The sequence below is a fragment of the Tamandua tetradactyla genome, chromosome 9 (genome assembly GCF_023851605.1).
Source record: "Tamandua tetradactyla isolate mTamTet1 chromosome 9, mTamTet1.pri, whole genome shotgun sequence".
NCBI classification, from domain to species: Eukaryota; Metazoa; Chordata; class Mammalia; order Pilosa; family Myrmecophagidae; genus Tamandua; species Tamandua tetradactyla.
The window spans coordinates 31,871,069-31,895,275 of NC_135335.1; the positions used below are offsets into that span (position 1 = coordinate 31,871,069).

The window sequence follows — 24,207 nt, forward strand, 5'->3', positions numbered from 1 at the left end:
CGAGAACTCTGCCACTGAGCCACTGTGGCTTTTTTCTTGATTTGGGTCTTACCCTGTTAATACAGCCCTTTAACTGTTTCATGGAGCTTCGAGAAAGATGTTTCTGTTCATTCTTGATGGTTGTTCAAAGCTTCTCTCCAAAGAGTCCTGAAGCACCTCACTCCACCACCGTGTACTGCTGGACATCCTTTTAAAATCCCTCCAGGTAATTCTAATGTGCAGCCAGAGTTGAACCACTGGTATAAAACAGTTTCTCTAAATACTGTATGAGTTATAATTTATGTGTAAGGCCCATTGGCCCATTGCTGGTTCCTAAGAGATAGAAGAGAGTTTGACCTGTGCCTTTTTAAAAACCTTAAGGCTTAAAAGATCTCAAATGTGTGTTCCAGCCCCCCCCACCACCACCACTAGATACTCAGGAAGTCGCAACCCTGCATAGATTTCATCCCTGGTGAATGACTACTATGAGGAAATCAGGAATGAGATCAGAGTGTTGCATTTTCTCCCCATGCCTCTCCTTTTTTTTTCTCTTTGAGAAGCTAGAAAATAGGATTTGGGACAGTATCTTCCAGTTTAAAAATATTGATTGGATATGTGCAGGGGGAAGTAGAGAAATTATCCCTCTCTCCTGGGGGGGCAGGGAGGAGAAAAGGGAAATCTGTATTGTATTCCTACCTGTAGGAGAACAAAAGCCACCTGGATGGCCTATTGGGCTGAAATTGAGAATTCAGCAACTTAGTTTGTATCTGTATGTTGCTTCTGCTTTCAGTTCACAGGGAACCCTTACTTTCTTTCTAGCCTTCTCTCCACCGTCAGGAAGGACTGTTTGGTCCCAGTGTTGTGGAAAAACAGGAAAACTTGTTGCTATCTTCCAGGAAAGGATATGCTCCTCCAACTCGGACATGAATGCAGGTTATTTTGTTGAACAAAAGATCCTATTAGGTCACTGGTTCTCTGGCTGCTTTCCTGGAGAAAAGGAAAAGTGCTGAGTTAAAAAGGATGAAAGGCAAATGAATGCCTAAAGCCCTGAATCTGAAAATTAAGTATCCTGGTTTGAATCTGTTCTGTACCCCAGAAAAGCCATTTTATTTTAATCCAGTTTTGTGGGGACAGACCTATTGTTGGATGGGACTTTTGATTAGGTTGTTTCCATGGAGATGTGATCCCACCCATTCAACGTGGGTCTTAGTCTGCTTGCTGGAGTCATTTAAGGGAAAGATGAGAGAGTTCGAAGAAGCTAAGAAACACCCCAGGAGAAGCCAGAAGGACCCATGGGATCTGAGAGCCATTTTGAAACCAGGAGAGAAGAGCCAGCAGCTGTCACCATGTGACAGAGGAACCCAAACACCATCAGCCTTTGATCAGAAGGTACCCTCTTGTTGATGCCTTAATTTCGACATTTCCATGGCCTTAGAATTGTAGCTTGTAATTTAACAAATCCTCTTTATAAAAGCCAATTCATTTCTGGTATAGTGCATTCTGGCAGCTTTAAAAACCAAAACACTGGGCTTAGCCTCATCCAAAGCTCCAGCAGCCTCTCTGCCCTGCAGACTTCCACCTTACCTGTGTAACCTGCCCAGCAGTAGCCCTCTTGGCTTCAGCCCTCCCAGCTGGCCTTGGGGTGAGTGCACCCATGTGGAGAGATATAAACCCAGCTTTCCTCCAGGGTTGAGCACTATTGAGTTCTGACTGCTTAAGTAGCCTCCTGCTACAGACACACGTTACTGCAACCCTTGGTGGATGAATAGAGAGCATGAGGTTCTCCCAAAGTGTCAGGAACAAGGAGGGAGCTGGGGCTAATTTTTCTAGCAGCATGCTTTAAGAATCTGCTGGCAACTTCTGCCAGCTTTTTTCCTGAATGAGGGCTTAGGGTTGGGTGAAAACAGAGGGCTAAAGAGACTGTCTCCCGGGAACAATCAACTGTCCACCCCAAGACCTGGGGAAGCAGCCTCCATCTTACCTTTTCTCCCAGACTCAGATGGCTCTCTACCTTTGGAGTTGCTCCACTGTGGTCAGTCCACAAACAGGGATGCTGGTCAGGGTGCTCACCTCCGCAGGCTGGGCCGCAAGGGCCTGGGCTGCCAAAGTGATGATTCTACATGAGCTAGAGTGGCAGTTCTCAGCTTTGGCCATAACATGCTCACCTGGGGAGCTGGAGCTTATAAAAGATCCTCACTCCTGGCTCTACCTACAGTCTTTTAATTGGTCTGGGATAAAATATTGGTATTCTTAAAAGCTCACCAAACCTCATCAAAATATAAAACTTTTGTATGTCAGATTACTTTATCATGGAAGTAAAAAAACAGTCTATACAATGGGAGAAAATATTTAGAAATGACTTATTTGATAAGAGTTTCATATCCAGAATATATAGAGACCCTTCAACACAACAACAAAAAAGACATACAACTCAGTTGAAAAATGGGCAAAATCTCCCCCTGTCTACATGTGACATGACTCCCAGGGGTGCGGGCCTTCCTGGCAGCGTGGGACAGAAGTCCTAGAATAAGCTGGGACTCAGCACCAAGGGATTGAGAAAACATTCTCGACCAAAAGGGGGAAGAATGAAATGAGACAAAATAAAGTATCAATGGCTGAAAGATTCCAAACAGAATCGAGAGATTATCCTGGAGGTTATTCTTACACATAAAATAGATATCACCTTTTTAGTTAAGGTGTTACAGAGAGGCTGGAGGGAACTGCCTGAAAATGTAGAGCTGTGTTCCAGTAGCCATGTTTCTTGAAGATAATTGTATAATGCTATAGCTTTCACAATCTGATTGTGTGACTGTGAAAACCTTGTGTCTGATGCTCCTTTTATCTACCTTATCAACAAATGAGTAAAACATATCGATTAAAAATAAATATTAGAGGGAACAAATGTTAAAATAAAATTACTAGATTGAAATGCTAGTGGTCAATGAAAGGGAGGGGTAAGGGGTATGGGATATATGAATTATTTTTCTGTTTTTATTTCTTTTTCTGAATTGATGCAAATGTTCTAAGAAATTATCATGATGAATATACAATTATGTGATGATATTGTGAGTTACTGATTATATATGTAGAATGGAATGATCATATGGTAAGAATGTTAGTGTTTGTTTTAAGAAATAAAATTTAAAAAAAAATAAAGGAAAATGGGCAAAAACCTTGAATAGGTATTTCTCCAGAGAATGTATACTAATAACCAAAAAGCTCATGAAAAAATGTTCAACATCATTAGCCATCAGGGAAATACAATGGGAGATACCACATTGAGATACCATTTTACAACCACTGGAATGACTACTATTAAAAAAAAATAGTTGGAGAGGATGCGGAGAAAGAGGAATACGCATTCATTGCTGGTGAGAATGTAAAATGGTGTAGCTGCTGTGGAAGACAATATGGCATTTCCTCAGAGAGTTAAGTATAAAATTACCATATGACCTGACAGTCCTACTTCTAGGTATATACTTGTCAGGTTCACGTGTCAACTTGGCCAAGTGGTGGTACCTGTTTGTCTGGTTGGGCAAGTTAATTGCTGGCCTGTCTTTTGCTATGAAGACATTTATAGAATTAAGTCATAACCATATCCGCTACATCCACAGCTGATTCCATTTGTAATCAGCCAAGGGGAGTGTCTTCTTTAATGAGTGATACTTAATCTAATAACTAGAAGCCTTTTAAGGATTCAGAAGAGACAGGCTCTCTTCCTGCTTCGGCTGACGAGCCTCACCTGTGGAGTTCATCCAGACCCTCCATCAGAATCGACAGCTTCACAGCTTGCCCTACAGATTTTGGACTCTGTGTTCCCATGGTTATGTGAGACACTTTTATAAATTTTATATTTACAAATATTTCCTGTTGATTCTGTTTCTGTAGAGAACCCTAACTAATAAAATACTCAAAAGAACTGAAAGCAAGGACTCAGAGACATTTGCACACTGATGTTCATAGTGGCATTATTCATAATTTTCAAAAGATGGAAACAACCGAAGTGTCCATCAGTCGATGAACAGATAAACAAAATATGGTAAGTACATACAATGGAATATTATACCATCATAAAAAGGAATAAAATCCTGATGCATGTGACTGAATTGAGGAACCTTGACAATATCATGTTGAGTGAAATATGCCAGACACAAAAGGACAAATATTGTCTGATCTCACTGACAGGAAATAATTAGAATAAACAAACTCATAGAGTCAGAAACTAGAATCTAGTTGCCAAGGGGTGGGGGTGGGGGTTAGGTTAGAGAATAGGGAATTTTATTATTTAGGGTTCGTCAGAGAAACAGAACTGACAGGAGATATTTGTAAATATTATTATGAGATTTTTATAAGAATTGTTTCATGTGACTATGGAGATGGGTAAGTCAAAATTCCTTAGGGCAGGCAGCAAGCTGGGAATTCCAGTGAAAGTTTTCAGTGACTTCCCCGGGAGAAGCTGGTTGGTTCAAGTAGAGATGAAACTTTCTCTTCTGACTTCTGAAATCATCACTTTTCCTTTTAAAGCTTTCAAATGATTGAAACATCTCTCGTTGCTGAAGGTTATCTCTGTTGATTGTAAATGTGATTATCTTACTGATGATTTAAGTCCATGAAATGTCCTCACAGTAACAGGCCAAGGAACTGGGCACCATTACCTAGCCAAGTTGACATATGAACTTACCAGTCAGTCCACCCCTTCTCAACTTGGCATACACATCTCCTTAAACCATATTTAACCTCTAAATAAAAACAACAGCAGTCATATTGTGCCTAACAATACTCAACTATCCTGCTTACAACTGGAAATGCACTAACTGTCTCAAAATAGGCTGCAAGTACTTGGGTAATAGTCACTCTTAAACTTGATATCCTGTGACTTCAATACTGTGACATTAAGTTAATGCCACTTATGTCATGTTAAGGGGATAGGATAGGGAAGAAAGCTAAGATAATAGCTTTTTCTATCTATACAAATATACTCATTACAAAATAAGGAAGAAATATTCATAGCTATTATAATTCTTATTTCTGTAACTGATCACATCATCATGGCTTTATATTTCTACCTTCTTCCACTACCCATTCCCTATTCCCTTTACACTCAGCAAACTCCTCAGTTGGCCATGGTTCTTTGCCTGGTAGGGTGACCCAAACCTTTATTCCTGAAGTTTCTGAGCCATTGGTAGTCCTGCCTGGATTGGGTGGTTGCACTTTTCCATTGACTTTCATCACTGGGCATGGTAGTACTAAGAGTTGCCCTAGAGGAGCTCCTGTATTCCAGGCAAACTCTTGTTTACCTCCATTGTGTAATTACAGTCCCATTTCCCCTTGATAGTCATGATCAATCACCCAGCCAGTACAAGGGAATCAACAGTATAATTCCTTTCTTTACCTGGAGCCTTAAGCTCCAAAGACTTAAGGAGCACAAAGTGGCCTGGTGACAGTCTTAACTTCTAGTTCAGTGTAATCATTGTTGTCTCTCCTGGTAGGAGCATTCTTCTTTTTGGAACCAAGACCTGTAAACCAGCAGAGCATCAGGTTGTAGGGCCAGGAAGCAAAATTATTTCTAGTGGATCACTGAGGGTAATAGTGAGTGGTGCCACTCCCAATTCCACCCCTTGATTCTTGGACCTGTGAATCCTGGCTATGGGAGTAAAAGCATCATAGAATCGATGCTGATTTAAGAGCATAAAATCAAGGTAAGACTCTTACTTAAATAAAGGCCTTATAAAATGTGATCTTTCTTTGACCTATAAAAAAAAAGTGTTCATGAAAAAGGAAAATAAAATGTTACACTAAGTTTAGATTTGTCTGAAAGTTAGTCTAATAAGTGTCCATTCTTGTCTTGTGTGATTGTGACTATGCCCCAGCTCATGTTCCCCAGAGTAGTGGCTCCTCTTGGGATTGGCAGATGCAGGTAATGAAATTTCTTTGCATTGGACGTTCCACAGCATCCTACAGGAAGTGAGCAGAGGTAGCCTTCCCCGATGCCCTCAAAACTAAGGTAGAAATCAGGCCCTGTGCCCACTCCTGAAACCTTGGAAGATCACTCTGCCACCACCAGGATGGAGAGACCTTGAAGTTGCAAGTTTGGAATTTTTTTCTGTCCTAAGTTTGTTAATGTCATTGTATTAGTTAGGGTTCTCTAGAGAAACAGAATCAACAGGGAATACTTGCAAATATAAAATTTATAAAAGTACCTCATGTGACCGCAGGAACGCAGAGTCCAAAATCCACAGGGCAGCCTGTGAAGTCGACGACTCCAATGGAGGGTCTGGACGAACTCCACAGGAGAGGCTCACCAGCCGAAGCAGGAATGGGACCTGTCTCCTCTGAATCCTCCTTAAAAGGCTTCCCATGATTAGATTAAGCATCACTCATTGTAGAAGACACTCCCCTTTGGCTGATTACAAATGGAATCAGCTGTGAATGCAGCTGACGTGATCATGATCTAATTCTATGAAATGTCCTCATTGCAACAGTCAGGCCAGCGCTTGCCCAACCAGATAAACAGGTACCACAACTTGGCCAAGTTGACACATGTCCCTGACCATGACAGTCATTAAGCAAAGAATCTGAAAATCTACTCTCATTTCATATCTTCACTCACATTTTAGAAGAAATCTGCTTCACAGGCACAATATCAACTGAGACATAAAGCTAAAGATGGAGAATGTCTTTTTGGGATGATGGAAAAATTTTAGCTATTTATGGTGGTGATTGTAGCACATTGTGAATGTAATTAACAGCACCAAATTATATATTTGAATATGGTTAAAAAGGGGAAAATTTAGGTTGTATATATGGTACCAGAATAAAATGTTTTAAAAATTCATGGAACTGCATTACACAAACAGTGAACCCTAAGTTAAACCGTGAACTGTAGTTAATAGTTTCATTTTAAAAATGTGGTTTCATCAATTGTAATAAATGCTTCACATCAACGGAAGGTGTTAATAATAGGGTGGTGTTCTAGTTTTTTAGCTACCAGAATGCAATATACCAGAAATTGAATGGCTTTTAAAAAGGGGAATTTAATAAGTTGCTAGTTTACAATTCTAAAGCTGAGAAAATGTCCCAATTAAAGCAAGTCTATAAATATGTCCAATCAAAGGCATCCAGGGAAAGATACCTTGATTCAAGAAGGCCAATGGCATTCAAGTTTTCTCAAGTGAGAAGGCACATGGCGAACAGGTTCAGGGTTTCTCTCTCTTCTGGAAAGACATGTGGTGAACACAGCACCGTCTCCTAGCTTTCCCTCCTGGCTTTCTTTCATGAAGCTCCCTGGGAGGCGTTTTCCTTCTTGACATTTCCAAAGGTCACTGTCTGGTGGACTCGCTGCTTCTCATGGCTATGTCGTTCTACTCTCTCAGAATCTCCAGCTTTCTCCAAAATGTTTCCTCTTTTACAGGATTCCAGTAAACTAATCAAGACCCACTCAGCTTAACAACCACTCTTGATTGAGTCACGTCTCCAGGAAGATGATCTAATTACAGATTCAAACATGCAGTGCTGAATAGGGGTTAGAAGAAACGGCTGCCTTTACAAAATGGGATTAGGATTAAAACATGACTCTTCTAGGGCACATACATCATTTCAAACTAGCCCAGGTGGTATATGGGAATCCTGTATTTTATGTATGATTTTCTGTAACCCACAACTTCTCTACTAAGAAAAATTGTTTTAAAAGCTCATGATTCAAATATGTAGTTGGGATTGACAATCTGATGGCCATGGCTTTGCCTCAGGGCTTGAAAGGAAGGAGGGAAGGTGGCAGTCATTGTATTCCATCATCTGTAGCTCTGTAGAATGACAGATTGGACAAAAGAGACAAATATTAGCAGGCATAAGTTTATTTCTGTTCCTGCTTTGCATGTTTCTGGGTAAGAAAAAGATAAATCCTTTTCCCTTTCTCATAAAGGCCTGAAAGTTGCAGAACTGCTCTTCTGCATGCTTACTGTTGGACAGGTTTGAATATGGAGTGGCTACGATACCCTGTGGGTCTGCAACGGGGAGAAGGGAAAAGGATCCCTTGGAATGATGGAAGTGCCTGAGCTAAGTAGTCTGCTGGCTCACAGACTGAGGCATGCTGCAGGCCAGCACAGAAGTTAGCCAGAAGAGGGCCCAAGAAAGAGTTGCAGCTTGTGTTGGTTTGAATCTGTGGGCTACCCCAGAAAAGCCGTGTCCTTTAATCCTCATTCAATATTGCTGGCTGGGAGTTTCTTGATTATCCATGGAGATGTGACCCACCCAATTGGGAGTGGTAACTTTTGATTAGATGGTTTACATGGAGATGTGTCTCCACTTCAAGGTAGGGCTGCGTGCTGGAGCCCTTTAAGAGGAAGCCATTTTGAAAAAAGCTTAAGAGCCACAAGAGCCCACGCATCCAGAGACCTTTGGAGATGAAAAAGGAAAACACCCCCAGGGGAGCTTCATGAAGCAAGAAGCCTGGAGAGAAAGCTAGTAGACATCGCCATATTCACTATGACTTTCCAGTTGAGAGAAAAACCCTGAAAGTCATTGGCCTTCTTGAACCAAGGTATCTCCCTGGATGCCTTAGATTGGATATTTCTATAGCCTTGCTTTAATTTGGACATTTTCACAACCTTTGAACGGTAAACTTGCAACTTAATAAATTCCCCTTTTTGAAAGCTGTTCCAGTTCTGGTATATTGCATTCTGGCAGCTTGCAAACTTGAAGACAGCTTTTTAGGGCTGAGTTTAGCAGTCTCAGGGCTGGGAGTGTTCCAGGCCTGTGAAAATTGCTAGGAGCTAGCACTTTCTTCCCTTGCTTTCCAGGTTCAGTGATGCACACAGGAGCTTTAGAAAGGTCTCCTTCCAAGTTTGAGATTGAAGTTAAGGGGAAAAGAGTCCATCCTGGCAGCCAGCTTGCCAGTGGCAGAAAGGTGGTAATGAGAGGCCAAGAGTGAACTTGGGGGGTGGCTCCTTCTTCTCATGTGGCATCTCCTTCCAGGCTGTTTCTCAGGATTCATTTGATAAAGAATCTCAGTGAGATTTAGAGCTATAAATTTCTCTGTTAGTACTACCTTTGCTGCATCCCATAAGTTTTGGCATTTTGTGTTTTCATTTTCATTTGCGTCAAGATATCTCCTAATAGGTCTCGCGCTGCCTGACTTTAAGGCATATTATGAAGCCACAGTGGTCAAAACAGCATGGTATTGGCATAAAGATAGATAGATATATCGACCAATGGAATCGAATAGAGTCCTCAGATATAGACCCTCTCATCTATGGACATTTGATCTTTGATAAGGCAGTCAAGCCAACTCATCTGGGACAGAACAGTCTCTTCAATAAATGGTGCCTAGAGAACTGGATATCCATATGCAAAAGAATGAAAGAAGACCCATGTCTCACACCCTATACAAAAGTTAACTCAAAATGGATCAAAGATCTAAACATTAGGTCTAAGACCATAAAACAGTTAGAGGAAAATGTTGGGAGATATCTTATGAATCTTACAACTGGAGGCGGTTTTATGGACCTTAAACCTAAAGCAAGAACACTGAAGAAGGAAATAAATAAATGGGAGCTCCTCAAAATTAAACACTTTTGTGCATCAAAGAACTTCATCAAGAAAGTAGAAAGACAGCCTACACAATGGGAGACAATATTTGGAAACGACATATCAGATAAAGGTCTAGCATCCAGAATTTATAAAGAGATTGTTCAACTCAACAACAAAAAGGCAGCCAACCCAATTACAAAATGGGAAAAAGACTTGAACAGACACCTTTCAGAAGAGGAAATACAAATGGCCAAAAGGCACATGAAGAGATGCTCAATGTCCCTGGCCATTAGAGAAATGCAAATCAAAACCACAATGAGATATCATCTCACACCCACCAGAATGGCCATTATCAACAAAACAGAAAATGACAAGAGCTGGAGAGGATGCGGAGAAAGAGGCACACTTATCCACTGTTGGTGGGAATGTCAAATGATGCAACCACTGTGGAAGGCAGTTTGGCGGTTCCTCAAAAAGCTGAATATAGAATTGCCATACGACCCAGCAATACCATTGCTGGGAATCTACTCAAAGGACTTAAGGGCAAAGACACAAACGGACATTTGCACACCAATGTTTATAGCAGCGTTATTTACAATTGCAAAGAGATGGAAACAGCCAAAATCTCCATCAACAGACGAGTGGCTAAACAAACTGTGGTATATACATACGATGGAATATTATGCAGCTTTAAGACAGGATAAACTTATGAAGCATGTAATAACATGGATGGACCTAGAGAACATTATGCTGAGTGAGTCTAGCCAAAAACTAAAGGACAAATACTGTATGGTCCCACTGATGTGACGGACATTCGAGAATAAATTTGGAATATGTCATTGGTAACAGAGTCCAGCAGGAGGTAGAAACAGGGTAAGACAATGGGCAATTGGAGCTGAAGGGATACAGACTGTGCAACAGGACTAGATACAAAAACTCAAAAATGGACAGCACAATAATACCTAATTGTGAAGTAATCATGTTAAAACACTGAATGAAGCTGCATCTGAGCTATAGGTTTTTGTTTTGCTTTGTTTTGTTTTGTTTTGTTTTTACTATTATTACTTTTATTTTTTTCTCTATATTAACATTCTATATCTTTTTCGGTTGTGTTGCTAGTTCTTCTAAACTGATGCAAATGTACTAAGAAATGATGATCATGCATCTATGTGATGAAGTTAAGAATTACTGATTGCATATGTAGAATGGTATGATTTCTAAATGTTGGGTTAATTTCTTTTTTTCCGTTAATTAAAAAAAAAAAAAAAGAGAAGGGGTAATTGGAGCTGAAGGGATACAGATTGTGCAACAGGACTGGATATAAAAACTCAGAAATGGACAGCACAATACTACCTAATTGTAATGCAATTATGTTAAAACATTGAATGAAGCTGCGTGTGAGGTATAGGTTTTTTTTTCTCTCTATTATCGTTTTAATTCTTATTCTGTTGTCTTTTTATTTCTTTTTCTAAATCGATGCAAATGTACTAAGAAATGATGAATATGCAACTATGTGATGATATTAAGAATTACTGATTGTACATGTAGAATGGAATGATTTCTAAATGTTTTGTTAATTTTTTTTAATTAATAATAAAAAAAAGATATCTCCTAATTTCCCTTGTGATTTCTTCTTTGATCCATTGGTTGTTTAAGAGTGTACAGTTACATTCCAGAGGTAGAGTAATAAATGTCTTATGTATGGTGAGTATTTTCTAGATCATAAGAACTGCATTTAATTATCAGCATTTTCTTTTTAGTGTGTAAAATAATGAAAATGTGTAGCTTTACTCTGGGCATTATTTTGGTGCTGTGAAGAGTTAAGGTGAATTTGTGTCTTGTAAAAGTTTTGTATGAGCAGAAAATCTTGGCAATTATAAAATATTTTTGGTGATGCAAAAAAAAAAGTGTACTGTTGAATTTCCACATATTTGCAAATTTCCCAGTTCTACCTATTACTGATTTCTACCTTCATTCTTTTGTGTTCAGAGAAGATTCGTTGTATGATTTCAACATTTTTTAATTTATTGAGACTTATTTTGTGACCTAAGATATGATCTAACCTAGAGGCTGATCCATATGCACTAAAGATGAATGTGTTTTCTGCTGCTTTGGAGTAAGGGATTCTATGTATGCCTATTAGGTCTAGTTGGTTTATAGTATTGTTAAAGTTTTCTATTTCCTTACTGATCTTCTGTCTAGATGTTCTGCCATTATTTAAAGTAGCATATTGAAATCTCCCACTATTAATGTGGAGATTTTTTCTTCCTTTAAAGGAATTAATTTCTTCCCTTAAATATGTCAGTATGTGTTTCATATATCTTGGGGCTCTGCCATTTGGTAAATAATATATTTATACTTGTTAACCTTCCTTTTGAATTGACACCATTATCAGTATATATTTACCTTCTTTGTTCTAGTCTCTTGTAGACTGCTTATAGTTGGATCAAGCTTTTTTTTAAATCTATTCTGGCAGTCTCTGCCTTTTGACTGGACAGTTTAATCCATTTACATTAAAGTAACTACTGACCATGCAGTAATTTCTTCTATCATTTTGATATTTGCTCTTTATAAGTATTAAAACTTTTTTCCCTCAATTTTTCTGTTAATGATTGCTTTCATAGTTATTTGATTTTTTGTAGTGTACCTTTTTTTGTCCCCTTCATTTCTTTCTGTATATATTTTTCACATACTTTCTTTGCAGTCACCATGTGACTAAAATTTAATATCCTAAATCTACAACAATGCTGTTTGATTTGATACACTTAACTTTAAGTTGTAGCATACATATATACTGTTCCTATATCCCTCTGTTCCCCTACCTTTTTGTGGTCCTTTATACAAATTATATCTTTATACATTGTATGTCCAAAACTATAGATTTTTCATTATTTTCATTTTCATTTTAGAAACTGTAGAAAGTAAAACTGGAATTACATACCCCAAAATACAGTACATATACTACTGGCATTTATAATCACCCAAATGCTTAACTTTACCAGATGTCTTTATTTCTTTATGCTGCCTTGGTCATCTGCTTTGATCAGCTGTCTAGTGTCCTTTCCTTTCAGTTTGAAGAACACCATTTAGCATTGTTTGTAGGGCAGGTCTAATGGTAATGAACACCTTCAGATTTTGTTTATCTGGGAATGTTCCCCTCATTTTTGAAAGACAGTGTCACCAGACATAAAATTCTTGGTTGAAAATTGTTTTCTTTCAACGCTCTAAGTATTTCATCTCACAGCCTTCTTGCTTTCCTTGTTTCTGATATGAAATTGGCATAGCACATCGCATTTCTCTTGCAGCTTTCAGAACTTTCTCCTCATTCTTGGCATTTGGGAGTTTTACTAATACCTATTTGGGGTTCATTGAGTTTCTTGAATGTGCATATTTATATCTTTTGTTAAATTTTGGAAGTTTTCTGTCATTATTTCTTTGAATATTCCTTTTGCTCCTTTCCCTCTGTTCTCATTCTCATAGATAACCACATTCATATAATGTCTCATAGGTCTTTCAGGCTCTGTTTGCTTTTATCAATTCTTTCTCAGCTCCTCAGCCTGAATCAGTTCAATGGTCTTGTCTTCACATTCACTGATGTCTTCTGCCAGCTCCAATCTGCTGTTGAAACCCTCCAGGGAATTTTGAACAGCAGTTACTGTGGTCTTCAATCTCTATATTTCTGTTTGGTTCCTTTTAATATTTTCTAATCTTTACTGAGATTCTCACATTGTTCATTCATTATTTTCCTGATATCCTTTAGTTCTTTCTCCGTAGTTTCCTTTATCTCCTTGAGCATATTGAGGATGAATGATTCTTTTGTGGTCTCTGTTGAGTATAGCCAAAGTCTGATCTACTTCACTGACAGTTTCTTGATTTATATCTTGTTCCTTTGGATAAGTCATCATTTCTTGTTTTTTTTGTGTTTCGTGTAATCTTTTATTGCACACTGTACTTTTTCTTTTCATTTTTTTGTTTTTTTTTTATCTTTTGGTGTATTTTTTTAATTTAAGAAAACAAACATTACACCTAGAACCAGCAAAAAATGTATAACTTAGTTAGCTTATCCATAGGCATATTTTAATAAAGTACTCATATAATCATTGTAAAACCTGTGTTTGTACAGTAAGTTTCATAAAACAATTTAAAATTAAGGCCACAAGGAAAAAAATCTGCCAATTCAGACAACAAGTTCTTAAATTCTAAATATTAAACACTAACTTAGATACCATTTGATCAGCTGTCAAAATTGTGAATGTTCTCAAAATATCAAGTAGAAAGTTCTTACAAATATCTGCATTGCTATGATAATGATCTCTATTACTAAATATTTTCCAGATTTCAGGAAAATATGAAGATGCGAATACTTTTACAATTAACATATGAAAATCTTAACCACCTAAAATGGATAACTTAGTTAGCTTATCCATAGGCATATTTAAAAAAAATCTAAGTAATCATAATAAAGCCTGTTTGTACAATATGTTTCATAAACCAATTTAAAATTACAACAAGAGGGAAGGCCACAGTGGCTCAGCAGGCAGACAGAGTTCTCGCCTGCCATGCCGGAGACGTGGGTTCGAGTCTCAGTGCCTGCCCATGCAAAAAAAAAAAAGAGAGAGAAAACAAGAAAGGAAAAAAATCTGTGAAGATATCTGTGTTAGTTAGATTCAGTTGTCAACTTGGCCAGGTGAGCATACCTAGTTCTGTTGCTGCGGACATAAGCCAATGGTATGTGAACCTCATCTGTTGCTAATTACATCTGCAGTCGGCTAGGAGGCGTGTCTGCTGCAATGACTTAATTGGCTGGTGCTTAAATGAGAGAGCTCAACGTAGCACAGCTCAAGCAGCTCAGCATACCTCATTTCAGCACTTGTAGCTCAGCCCAGGCCTTTGGAGATGCAGAAAGAAGTCACCCCCGGGGAAAGTTGTTGGAACCCAGAGGCCTGGAGAGAAGACCAGCAGAGACCATCCTGTGCCTTCCACGTAAGAAAGAACCTCAGTGGAAAGTTCACGGCCTTTCCTCTGAAGAAGTAACAAAATAAATCCCCTTTTATTAAAAGCCAATCCGTCTCTGGTGTGTTGCATTCTGGCAGCTAGCAAACTAGAACAATATCAGAGTTTCTTAAATTCTAAATATTAAACACTATCTTAAATACCATTTGATTAACTATCAAAACTGTGCAGATTGTACATTTTAAATATTAATTCTGGGATTTAGTCCCAGAGTTGTTTTTTTTTTCGGGGGGGTGCATGCTCTGTGACTCGAACCTGGGCCTCTCATATGGAAGGTGAGCATTCTACCACTGAACCACTCATGCACCCCCGAGCTGTCTCTTAAGTTTGAATCTAGTTAAAAATCTAGATATTTCTTTAAATACCAGGAGGTATCAAAAATAAACCAACACAAAACACTTTTTACAGTCTTTGCAAATTGACTCTATGTTGGCTGGTGTTCTCCTTCAGTTTATCCCACCTATCAAGTTTAATACAAGGTGACTATGAAGTGCAGGACCTTCTCATTCTTATCTGAGCCTGAGTCTTGTCTTGGGTTTGTGCTTCCTAGTGACTTTAGCACTTCCCCTATTTACAGGTATCTGAATACTTTTTTTACTCTCTGTGAAATACAGGCATACCTTGTTTTATTGCAGTTAGCTTTATTGTGCTTCGCAAGTACTGTGCTTTTTAAAAAAGTGAAGGTTTGTGGCAACCCTGCATAGATCAGGTCTATTGGTACCATTTTTCCAACAGGAGGTGCTCTCTTTGTGTCTCTGTGTCACATTTTGGTAATTCTTGCAGTATTTCAAACTTTTTCATTATTATTATATCTGTTATTGTGATCTGTGATCAGTGATCTTCTTGCAATTGTGTTTAGGATGCCACGATCTGTACCCATGTAAGACTGCGGACTTAATCAATAAATGCGTGTATTCTGACTGCTCCCGCAACCGCTGGTCTCCCATCTCTCTTGTTAGAGGCTAATGCAGCTGGTGACAAGTTGAAGCCAATGCTCATTTACCATTCTAAAAACTCTAGGGTCTTTGATAATTATGCTAAATCTATTCTGCCTGTCCTCTACAAATGGAACAAAGCCTGAATGACAGCACATTTCTTTACAAGATAGTTTATTGAATATTTTAAGCCCACTGTTGAGACCTGCCACTCAGAAAAAAAGATTCCTTTCAAAATATGATTGCGCATTGACCATGCACCTGGTCACCCAAGTGCTCTGATGGAAATGTGCAAAAAGATGAATGTTGTTTTCATGCCTGCTAACATGACAGCCGTTCTTCAGCCCAAAAATCAAGGCTATACCTGTTACAGAGATTCCTCTGCTGAAACTGGGCAAAGTCTATTGAAAGCCTTCTGGAAAGGAGTCACCATTCTAGATGCCATTGTTCTAGTTTGCTAGCTGCCAGAATGCAACACACCAGAGACAGATTGGCTTTTAATAAAAGGGAATTTGTTTCATTAGTTCTTCAGAGGAAAGGCAGCTAACTTTCAACTGAGGCTCTTTCTTATGTGGGAAGGCACAGGATGGTCTCTGCTGGCCTTCTCTCCAGGCCTCTGGGTTCCAACAACTTTCCAAGGGGTGATTTCTTTCTGCATCTCCAAAGGCCTGGGCTGAGCTGCAAGTACTGAGATGAGTTATGCTAAGGTGCTTGGGCTGTGCTACATTGCGCTCTCTCATTTAAGCACCAGCCAATTAAGTCAAACATCATTCATTGCAGCAGGCACGCCTCCTAGCTGACTGCATATGTAATCAGCAATAGATGAGGTTCATGTACCATTGGCTCTTGTCCACATCAAAAGAACTAGATGCCTTCACCTGGCCAAGTTGACAACTGAATCTAACTACCACAACCATTAAGAACATTTGTGATTCATCAGAGGAGGTCAAAATATCAACATGAACAGGAGTTTGGAAGAAGTTGATTCCAATTCTCATGGATGACTTTGAGGGAGTCAAATCTTCCATAGAGTAACTAACTGTAGATGTGACAGAAAAAGCAAGATACTTGGAATTAGAAGTGGAGCCTGAAGATTTGACTGAATTGTTGCAATCTCATGATAAAACTTAAATGGATGAGGAGTTAATTTTTATGGATGAACAAAGATGGTGGTTTCTTGAGATGGAATCTACTGGTGAAGATGCTGTGTACATTGTGAAATGAAAACAAAGGATTTAGAATATGACATAAACTTCATTGATGAATCAGTGGCAGAGTTTGAGAGGATTGATTCCAATTTTGAAAGAAGTTCCTATGGGCAAAATGCTATCAAACAGCATCACATGCTACAGAGAAATCTGGTTAAAGGAAGAATCAATCAAAGTGGTAAACTTTGTTTTCTTATTTAATAAATTGCCATAGCCACTCTAACCTTCTACCACCACCACACACATCAGTCAGCAGCCATCAACATCTAGGCAAGACTCTCCACCAGCAAAAAAGGTTATGACTCGCTGAAGGCTCAGGTGATGGTTAGCATTTTTTAGCAATATAGTATTTTTTAAATTAAGGTATGTACATGTTTTTTTAGAATAAGGCTATTGCACACTTAATAGACTGCTGTATAGTGTATACATAGCTTTCATATTAATGCAGCAGGAAACCAATAAATTCGTGTGACTCACTTTATTGTGATATTCAGTTTACTATGATGGTCTGGTACTGTACCCACAATATCTCTTGAGTTATGACTGTAAACTTTCTCCCCCTCCTGGATGCTCTATCTTAAGACTTAATGCAGGTTCCCCCTACGTCAGACTACTTTGACTTCATTGTTTCTTATACAGCTTTAGCTGTCCTCAAGTTGTTTCCGTCTGCAGGGCATTTTCTGGGGTGATGAGCCTGAGATGTGATTCCCAGTTAAGTCTTTCAGGCTGCCACCTGATAGATGGGCATGGACATACAGGCACCCCAGTATGCACATAGATGTTACTCTGGAACAGGTTCAGAGACCCACAGTGGGTGCACAGGCTGGGTCTACACTCTACAGAATAGGGAGGAGGGAGGGTCTAGTAAAGGCACCTTGAGCTTTGCTTACAGTTTTCCTGATTCAGCACTTGCCCAGTTACTACAATCATTTACTTTCCAGAGTTGTGAGGAAGATAGCTCTGCCAGTTTTTGCTAGTTGTTCAAGATTCTTTGGGGAAACAGCTCACTGTTGTACTTTACGCTGTGTGCTGGTTTGAAAGGATATATGCCCCCTAAGAAAAGCCATGTTTTGATATAAATCCCATTTCTTAAAGGTAGAATAATCCTTATTCAATACTGTATATATGAAACTGTAATGAGATCATCTCCCTGGTTGATGTGATTTAGTCAAGAATGGTTGTTAAACTGGATTAGGGGATGACGTTTCTCCACCCATTTGAGTGGGTCTTGATTAGTTTCTGAAATCCTATAAAAGAGGAAACATTTTGGAGAGGGAGACTCAGAGAGAGCAGAGAATGCTGCAGTACCACGAAGCAGAGAGTCCACCAGCCAGCAACCTTTGGAGATGAAGAAGGAAAATGCCTCCCGGGGAGCTTCATGAAACAGGAAGCCAGGAGACAAAGCTAGCAGATGACACCGTATTCGCCATGTGCCCTTCCAGCAGAGAGAGAAGCCCTGACTGTGTTCGCCACGTGACTTCTCACTTGAGAGAGAAACCCTGAACTTCATCGGCCTTCTTGAACCAAGGTATCTTTCCCTAGATGCCTTTGATTGGACATTTCTTTAGACTTGTTTTAATTGGGACATTTTCTCGGCCTTAGAACTGTAAACTAGCAACTCATTAAATCCCCCTTTTTAAAAGCCATTCCGTTTTTGGTATATTGCATTCCGGCAGCTAGCAAACTAGAACACGCTGCCATCTTGGTCATCTAGAAGGAAAAATAATTTCCTGAATTTTCTTTTTTTTTAATCCTCTAGTTCTTCTATTAGGATTCTGGACATGTAATCCTGCAGGAAGTCTTGTTGGGGAGAACAGCAGTGCAGTCTCCATGGCAGGCTTCCATGTGCAATAGCCTGAGGCAGGAGGTCACCAAAGGCAGGTGCTAGGATGTTCTTTTATCCCAAGTGGAGGTCCACCCCTGAGGGGCCAGCTTTGGGAGCTTGCTTCTTCAATTGTCTGGCTCTTGATTTGTGGAAGGGGCAGTCCCCAAGGCAGGAATGCCTTCCCTGGGAATTCTATTCTTCAAGGTGTTAAGGCCCTTTGCAGAACTATCTCCTCTGAGCCTCCTCCCTGCAACCCCGTGGGGGACAAGGGAAGCGAGTTTACCGGGTATTTGTGCCATTGGTGCCTAAGTGTTGTGGTGATCTGGCTTCAATCCCACCAGCAGGAAAATATCAACAAAGCCTGAGGAGGAAAACCCTGCTGCAAAAAACTCCAGTTGCAAGGCCCATCCCTTGGGCGGGGCGGGGGTGGGGGAGGGTCCTGGGCTACTTGTAGCAATAGCCAACTGTCCAAACTCTCTGGGCTTTAGTTCACTTCTTTTCTCAGACCTGCCCGATCCTAAGAATCACCTTGTTAAAATATAGTTTCCCAGTCTCCTCCATGGAAAAATTTGACTTTGACTCTTTAGAGAAGGCAGCCTAGGAATGCATACGTTAAATAAACATATCCAGTAGTTTTACGATCACACAAGTTTGGGAAACACTGCTCCACGGAGTCCATTAAAGACGCACGTCCTAGGAATTTACAGGGCTTTGCTGCAGGGCGCACAGCTGCGAGCCAATTCGGCCGCCCAGTTGGGAAGCTTTCCGGTCTCCATAGAGACGAGGGGCGGGATCAGGGGACGGGCTTCGGCCGGCTGTTAAGCAACAGCGGCGAGACCGGGCTAGAGCGCGCTGGGCGGGGCCTGGGAGCGCAGGGCGCTATCGGCGGGTCGGGCAGCTGCGGGGCGGGGCCTGGGCGCGCGGGGCGGGGCCTGGGCGCGCGGAGCGCTAACGGCGGGTCGCGCAGCTGCGGAGCGAGGCCTGGGCGCTAACCGCGGGTAGCGCAGCTGCGGGGTGGGGCCTGGGCGCTAACGGCGGGTCGGGCAGCTGCGGGGCGGGGCCTGGGCGCGCGCCCACCGCCTAACGGCCACGCCCTCGGCTGACCCGAGCCCCGCGTTCTGGCGCTGCCGATTAACGCGTAGTCGGCGGCGATGTCGACTCTCTGGGTCTTTCCCCGTTTTTGGACGCCCTGTCGCCATCGCTCAGCTTGCCAGGCCGCCGCGAGTCCTAGCGTGGCTTAAGCACCGGAGAAGAGTGGACTCTGCTGCTCCCGAGGGCCGAGGCGCCCAACGTATGAGTGGGAGCAGGGGGTCAAGGAAACACTTCCTTTTGCCCTCAGTTCTGGGGCGCCAAGTCGTGTCCAGCACACCCTCACGCTCACGCCTCTCAACTGGGACCGCGGTTCCGGTGGGGGGGGGGGGGAGAGGAAAGTGTGGGACTGCGGCAGGGAGAGGGGGCTCGCATGCCGGCGTGTCTTTCTAAGCTGCGGGCTCGGGTGGGTACCTTCTGCCTTCTGTAGAATCGAGAAATGACCGAGAGCACCAAACTGAGGGGAGGCGTGGGCAAAGCCTTCGAATGCAGAGAGAACTCATTCAGGGGAATTTTTCATTCCCATTTTGGAGATATTAGCCTTAGGCAGCTAAAAATGGCAATAGCTGGGGAACTTATTGCTCCTTCCCTCTAAAAATAGAGGATAGCGTCATCTTTCCACCCGCCCAGAATCTCCTCAAACCAGCATTAAACGTCTTTCAGATGTAACACAGGGATCTTTTTATGTCCCCTAGTTCTCCGTCTCCCCCAACTGCAGAGTCAGGCCTTGGTCATAACTTAGCTGCATTATGCAACGTTCTCATGGGACATTTTTCATCTGGGGGGCGGTGGGCAGGTGGAGGGAAGTTTCCTTGCCTACATCCCGGAGACAAAGCTGCCTTTAAGACAGTACTTGCCCTGCCTAGTCTGCGCCCCCGCCTCCCCACTACTCTACAGCGCCCGGCTGGGGGCAGAAAACACAGCGCCAGTGCAGAGTGGGCCTCGGCCTGGCACCACGGAGTTTACAATCTAGTTGGGGAGATAAGACTTAAGGCAAATCCTAGGTGGGCTCCACCTTTTAAAATGCTCATTCCTCAGCTAAGGTGAAGGTCTCACGTCCAATCTAGGGTTTCAGTGGGTGGGAGGGCAGCAAAAGGTGATCTCTGAGCAGAGGCTGCTGTGTCCTTGCTCACCACCCACCCACCCCACCCCACCCCTCACCCCCATGTCCATACTTAGCTAAACACCTTGAGAAAAAAACAGGGCTGAATCTCTGCTCTCCTTAACTGTCCTTCCTCGTTCATTCATTCAAACAAATATTTATTGAGCATCTACTGTGTGCCAGGTACAGAGGGGCAGTGATAAGACAAACAAGCTGAACTTCTGGGTAGGGGGTTAGTGGGAGAGAAATATAACTCCAAATAGTGTTAGGTGCTAGAAAGAAACAGAAAAATGATAGGGAAAGTTTGGGGGCAGGGGTAGTAACCCTACTTCAGATGGGGTGTTTAGGGAGGGCTTCTCTGAGCAGATATTAACTCCAATGGCCTGTGAAGATCAGATGAGAGGGGTAGCAACTCAAAAGGCACAGCTGTAGGACCTGCTAGTTGTCCAAGGAATAGTAATGAGGTCAATCAGTGAAGGGGTTTGGTGGAAACCTTCAGCCTGAGCCCACATCTTGCAGGGCCTTCTGTCTAGGCCATGGGGAGACATTTGGATTTTATTCTAAGTGTGATGGGAAACTGCTGGAGTGTTTTGGGCAGAGCCAAGCTGGGGGCTGATGGAGGTTTTGAGAAATCCCCTGGCCTCTGGGAAGATCTGGCAGCTGGAAGACCCACTTAGAGGCTTTCACAGTCATCCAGGAGGGCAGCTGGTGCAGGTTGGGGAGGCCCAGAAGGCAGTTGCTGGAGAGTTCTCAGTCCCTCTTCAAGCTCTTCTGGAGCTCCACAGCTCAGGTTCCTTCCAGGCCCCGACGGCCTGTGATGATTGCCTTTTGCACCCAGGCCCCGGAAGCGTATGGATGACCACAAGTGCCCGTTCTGGGGCTCCTCCTTGGCCTCCATCTGTCCCCTAGGCAAGGGCGCCTTTCCCCTCCCCCCCGGGGATTGCCCAGCTCCCCCCTCCCTCCACTTCCTGCTAACTGGACAGATGAGAGGACCAGGTGGTGGCAAAGAGCACTGGACTGGGAATAAGACTTGGAGTCTAATTCCAAAGCCCTAGCACAGGCCCCGCCTCTTCTGTGGATCTCGGCTTCTTCACGTAAGGGACAGTCCCTAAGGACTTGCCCCCCACCACCCAGCCCTCCATGCTGTCCAAACAGTCCCCAGCGCCCAACTCTTTCACAAATTAACTGATTAAAAAAGGAGCTACAGGAAAACGTTTATCGATACCAGGCTCTGGATGAGAGTGGGCTTTTTGGGGTTTTGTTCTCACGGGTGTAATTGTGAGCTGCAGTCAGGACCAGGAGCTGGATTCTAACTTTGCACCCACTTGTCATGCGCTACTGAACAAGATGAACAGGGTCTGACAGAGAGGGCAGATGCTGAGCAAGTCAATAGAACATCATTTTACGTAGATGAAAATGTGATGAGGAAAGGGCGGGTCAAGAAGGAGCCAGTGGAGAAAGAGTGGGGGGTAGGGGGAGTCGGGAAGAGACTCAAGGCAGGCGGGACAGGGGTGCAGAAACCCAGGGGGTTGACGGGGAGGAGGCCAGAGTGAGGCTGGAGCAGTGGCACAGGGGGCTAAAGTCGAAGAGGTCAGCAGGGGCCAGATGGCATGGAGCTCGTGGGGGGCGGGGGTGGGGATGGCAACCACTGGACGGTTTTGAGCAGGAGAGAAGCAAGTTCTGATCCACCTCATAAAAGGCCACTCTGGCTGCCTGGATGATGTGGGAGCGGGAAGGGAGAGGGTGAGGTGGGGGACTGGAGAAGCAGAAGAGAGCAGAGAAAAAGATGTTGTGCGCTGGCAGCCAGGGTTGGGGGCTTTCATCTGAAGTGGCAACTTCTCTTTGGCTTCTCCCACATGCCACTATGAGGGTCCCATTCTTTATGCACACACCCAGCCCCCAACCCTACACACACACACACACACACACACACACACACACACACACACACACACACACACACACACCAACAGCTAATGGCACATAAGGAGCACAGCAGGGACTGAGCTGTCTGCCTCATCTCAGGAGGAAACACAGGAGGGTGGCTGGGTTAGTCCAGGCTTTCAGGACCCCCGAGACTGGGTGAGCAAAAACTGCCTGCGTTAACAGTTCTTTGAGCCTTACTCAGGGTCTTGGGCTTTCCAAGTGTTTGGGACCACCTGTGAGACCCCTGTGCCGGCTTATCCCGCAGTCCCCCCACCCCCTGCACAATCACTTTTGAGTTTCGATTTCTGTCCGTGGTATAAGGACAGAGGCGTACTCTCTGTAGTGAGGCCTGAGTTCGAATGCCGTCTCTTTTATTCATTCATTTGACAAATATTTATTGAGGGCCCACCAAGTGCTAGGCTGTGGGTTGGACAAGGCCCTTGCTCCGGGAGGCGGGTGTGTGTGTGTGCGCGCGCGTGCGCACGCCCGCGCACGCATGAGACAGTCAGAAAAAGGATAATCTCAGAAAGTGATAAGTGGTATAAAGCACCTGGGAGAGGAGGGGCCGAGGCTGCTTGTAATGGGGCAAACAGCAAATGCTTTTCCTGGCCAGGTATCCTTGGGGAAATTACCCAGTCCCTCTTAATAAACCTGTTTGCTCGTGTGGAGCTAAAAGCCCACATTCCCCACCCCCACCCTCATCCCCACCCTCACTTGCATGAGACCATTCACTTCTTGGCAAGTGGGCCTCACTCAGTAACTGCCCCCACCCCACCCCACCCTTACTTGACCCTGCTCTCTGGGCCACTTCTAGAAGTGCACACCCGGGGCACTCTGGGGTAGGGGTCAACGTGCCCAGGGAGGCCGAAGGGTCAGTGCCTAGCCCCATTAACTCCCTTTATGGCTTTTGGTTCTTCTCCAAGAAGAATGTTTCCACAAGCTGAGGCTGCTTGTAAGAAAGGAAGATAAACTAAGCCAAGATATCTCCTGCAGTTCAAGACAGGCCATATCAGGCCTGCCTGGGAAGACAATGGAAAGTTGTTTTCTGCCTGGCAGGTTGTGTCCTGGTGGCCTGGAGTGCCTCCCCCCCCCCCCCCCGCCTTCCAGAATGATCTCTCAGCCTTCACGTGGCTCCGTAGGCCTTGTGCCCTGGCTTCTGGAGAAAAGACCTCAAGTTCTACCACAGGTCTAGGGTGGGGAAATGAACTTGATATTGCATGATTGCCAAAAGCTTGACTGGAAGATTTGGATAATTCCAGCAAGGCGAGGCCAGGCTGCAGGAAGGGGATGCTCAAGTCCCCTCAACCTCCTTGACATCTCCTTAAGGGAGCTCAAGCAGGGCCGAGATTCTTTCTCTGGGGTCATAAACTGACAATTTGGTAGCGGGGGTTAGATTTAGCATTTACCTAGGGAGACTTTTATCTCCAAAGCAGAAGGAAATCCCCAGAGAAGGCTTCGGTCCCCAGGCAGATGGACAGTGAGGGCTCAGAGCAGGTCCCTCGTGGCCCGCCTCTCCTCAAGGGGCCTCTGCTGAACGTTAGTAAGCCTTTGCTTAGTGACTGAGCTCCTCTGAGCTTCTCTCTTCACTGTTCCCACCTGCAA

At 43.0% G+C, this 24,207-nt stretch overlaps 1 long non-coding RNA gene across 1 annotated transcript; it reads right to left on the bottom strand.

The window, feature by feature from the left end:
- Nucleotides 1–268: 268 nt before the first annotated feature.
- LOC143646924 (uncharacterized) lies at nt 269–6,362 on the bottom strand. The gene is made up of 3 exons (XR_013157748.1): nt 5,372–6,362; nt 1,961–2,078; nt 269–966 (listed from the first exon to the last, which is right to left on the bottom strand). It is a non-coding gene; the product is annotated as an uncharacterized LOC143646924 (long non-coding RNA).
- Nucleotides 6,363–24,207: the final 17,845 nt, after the last annotated feature.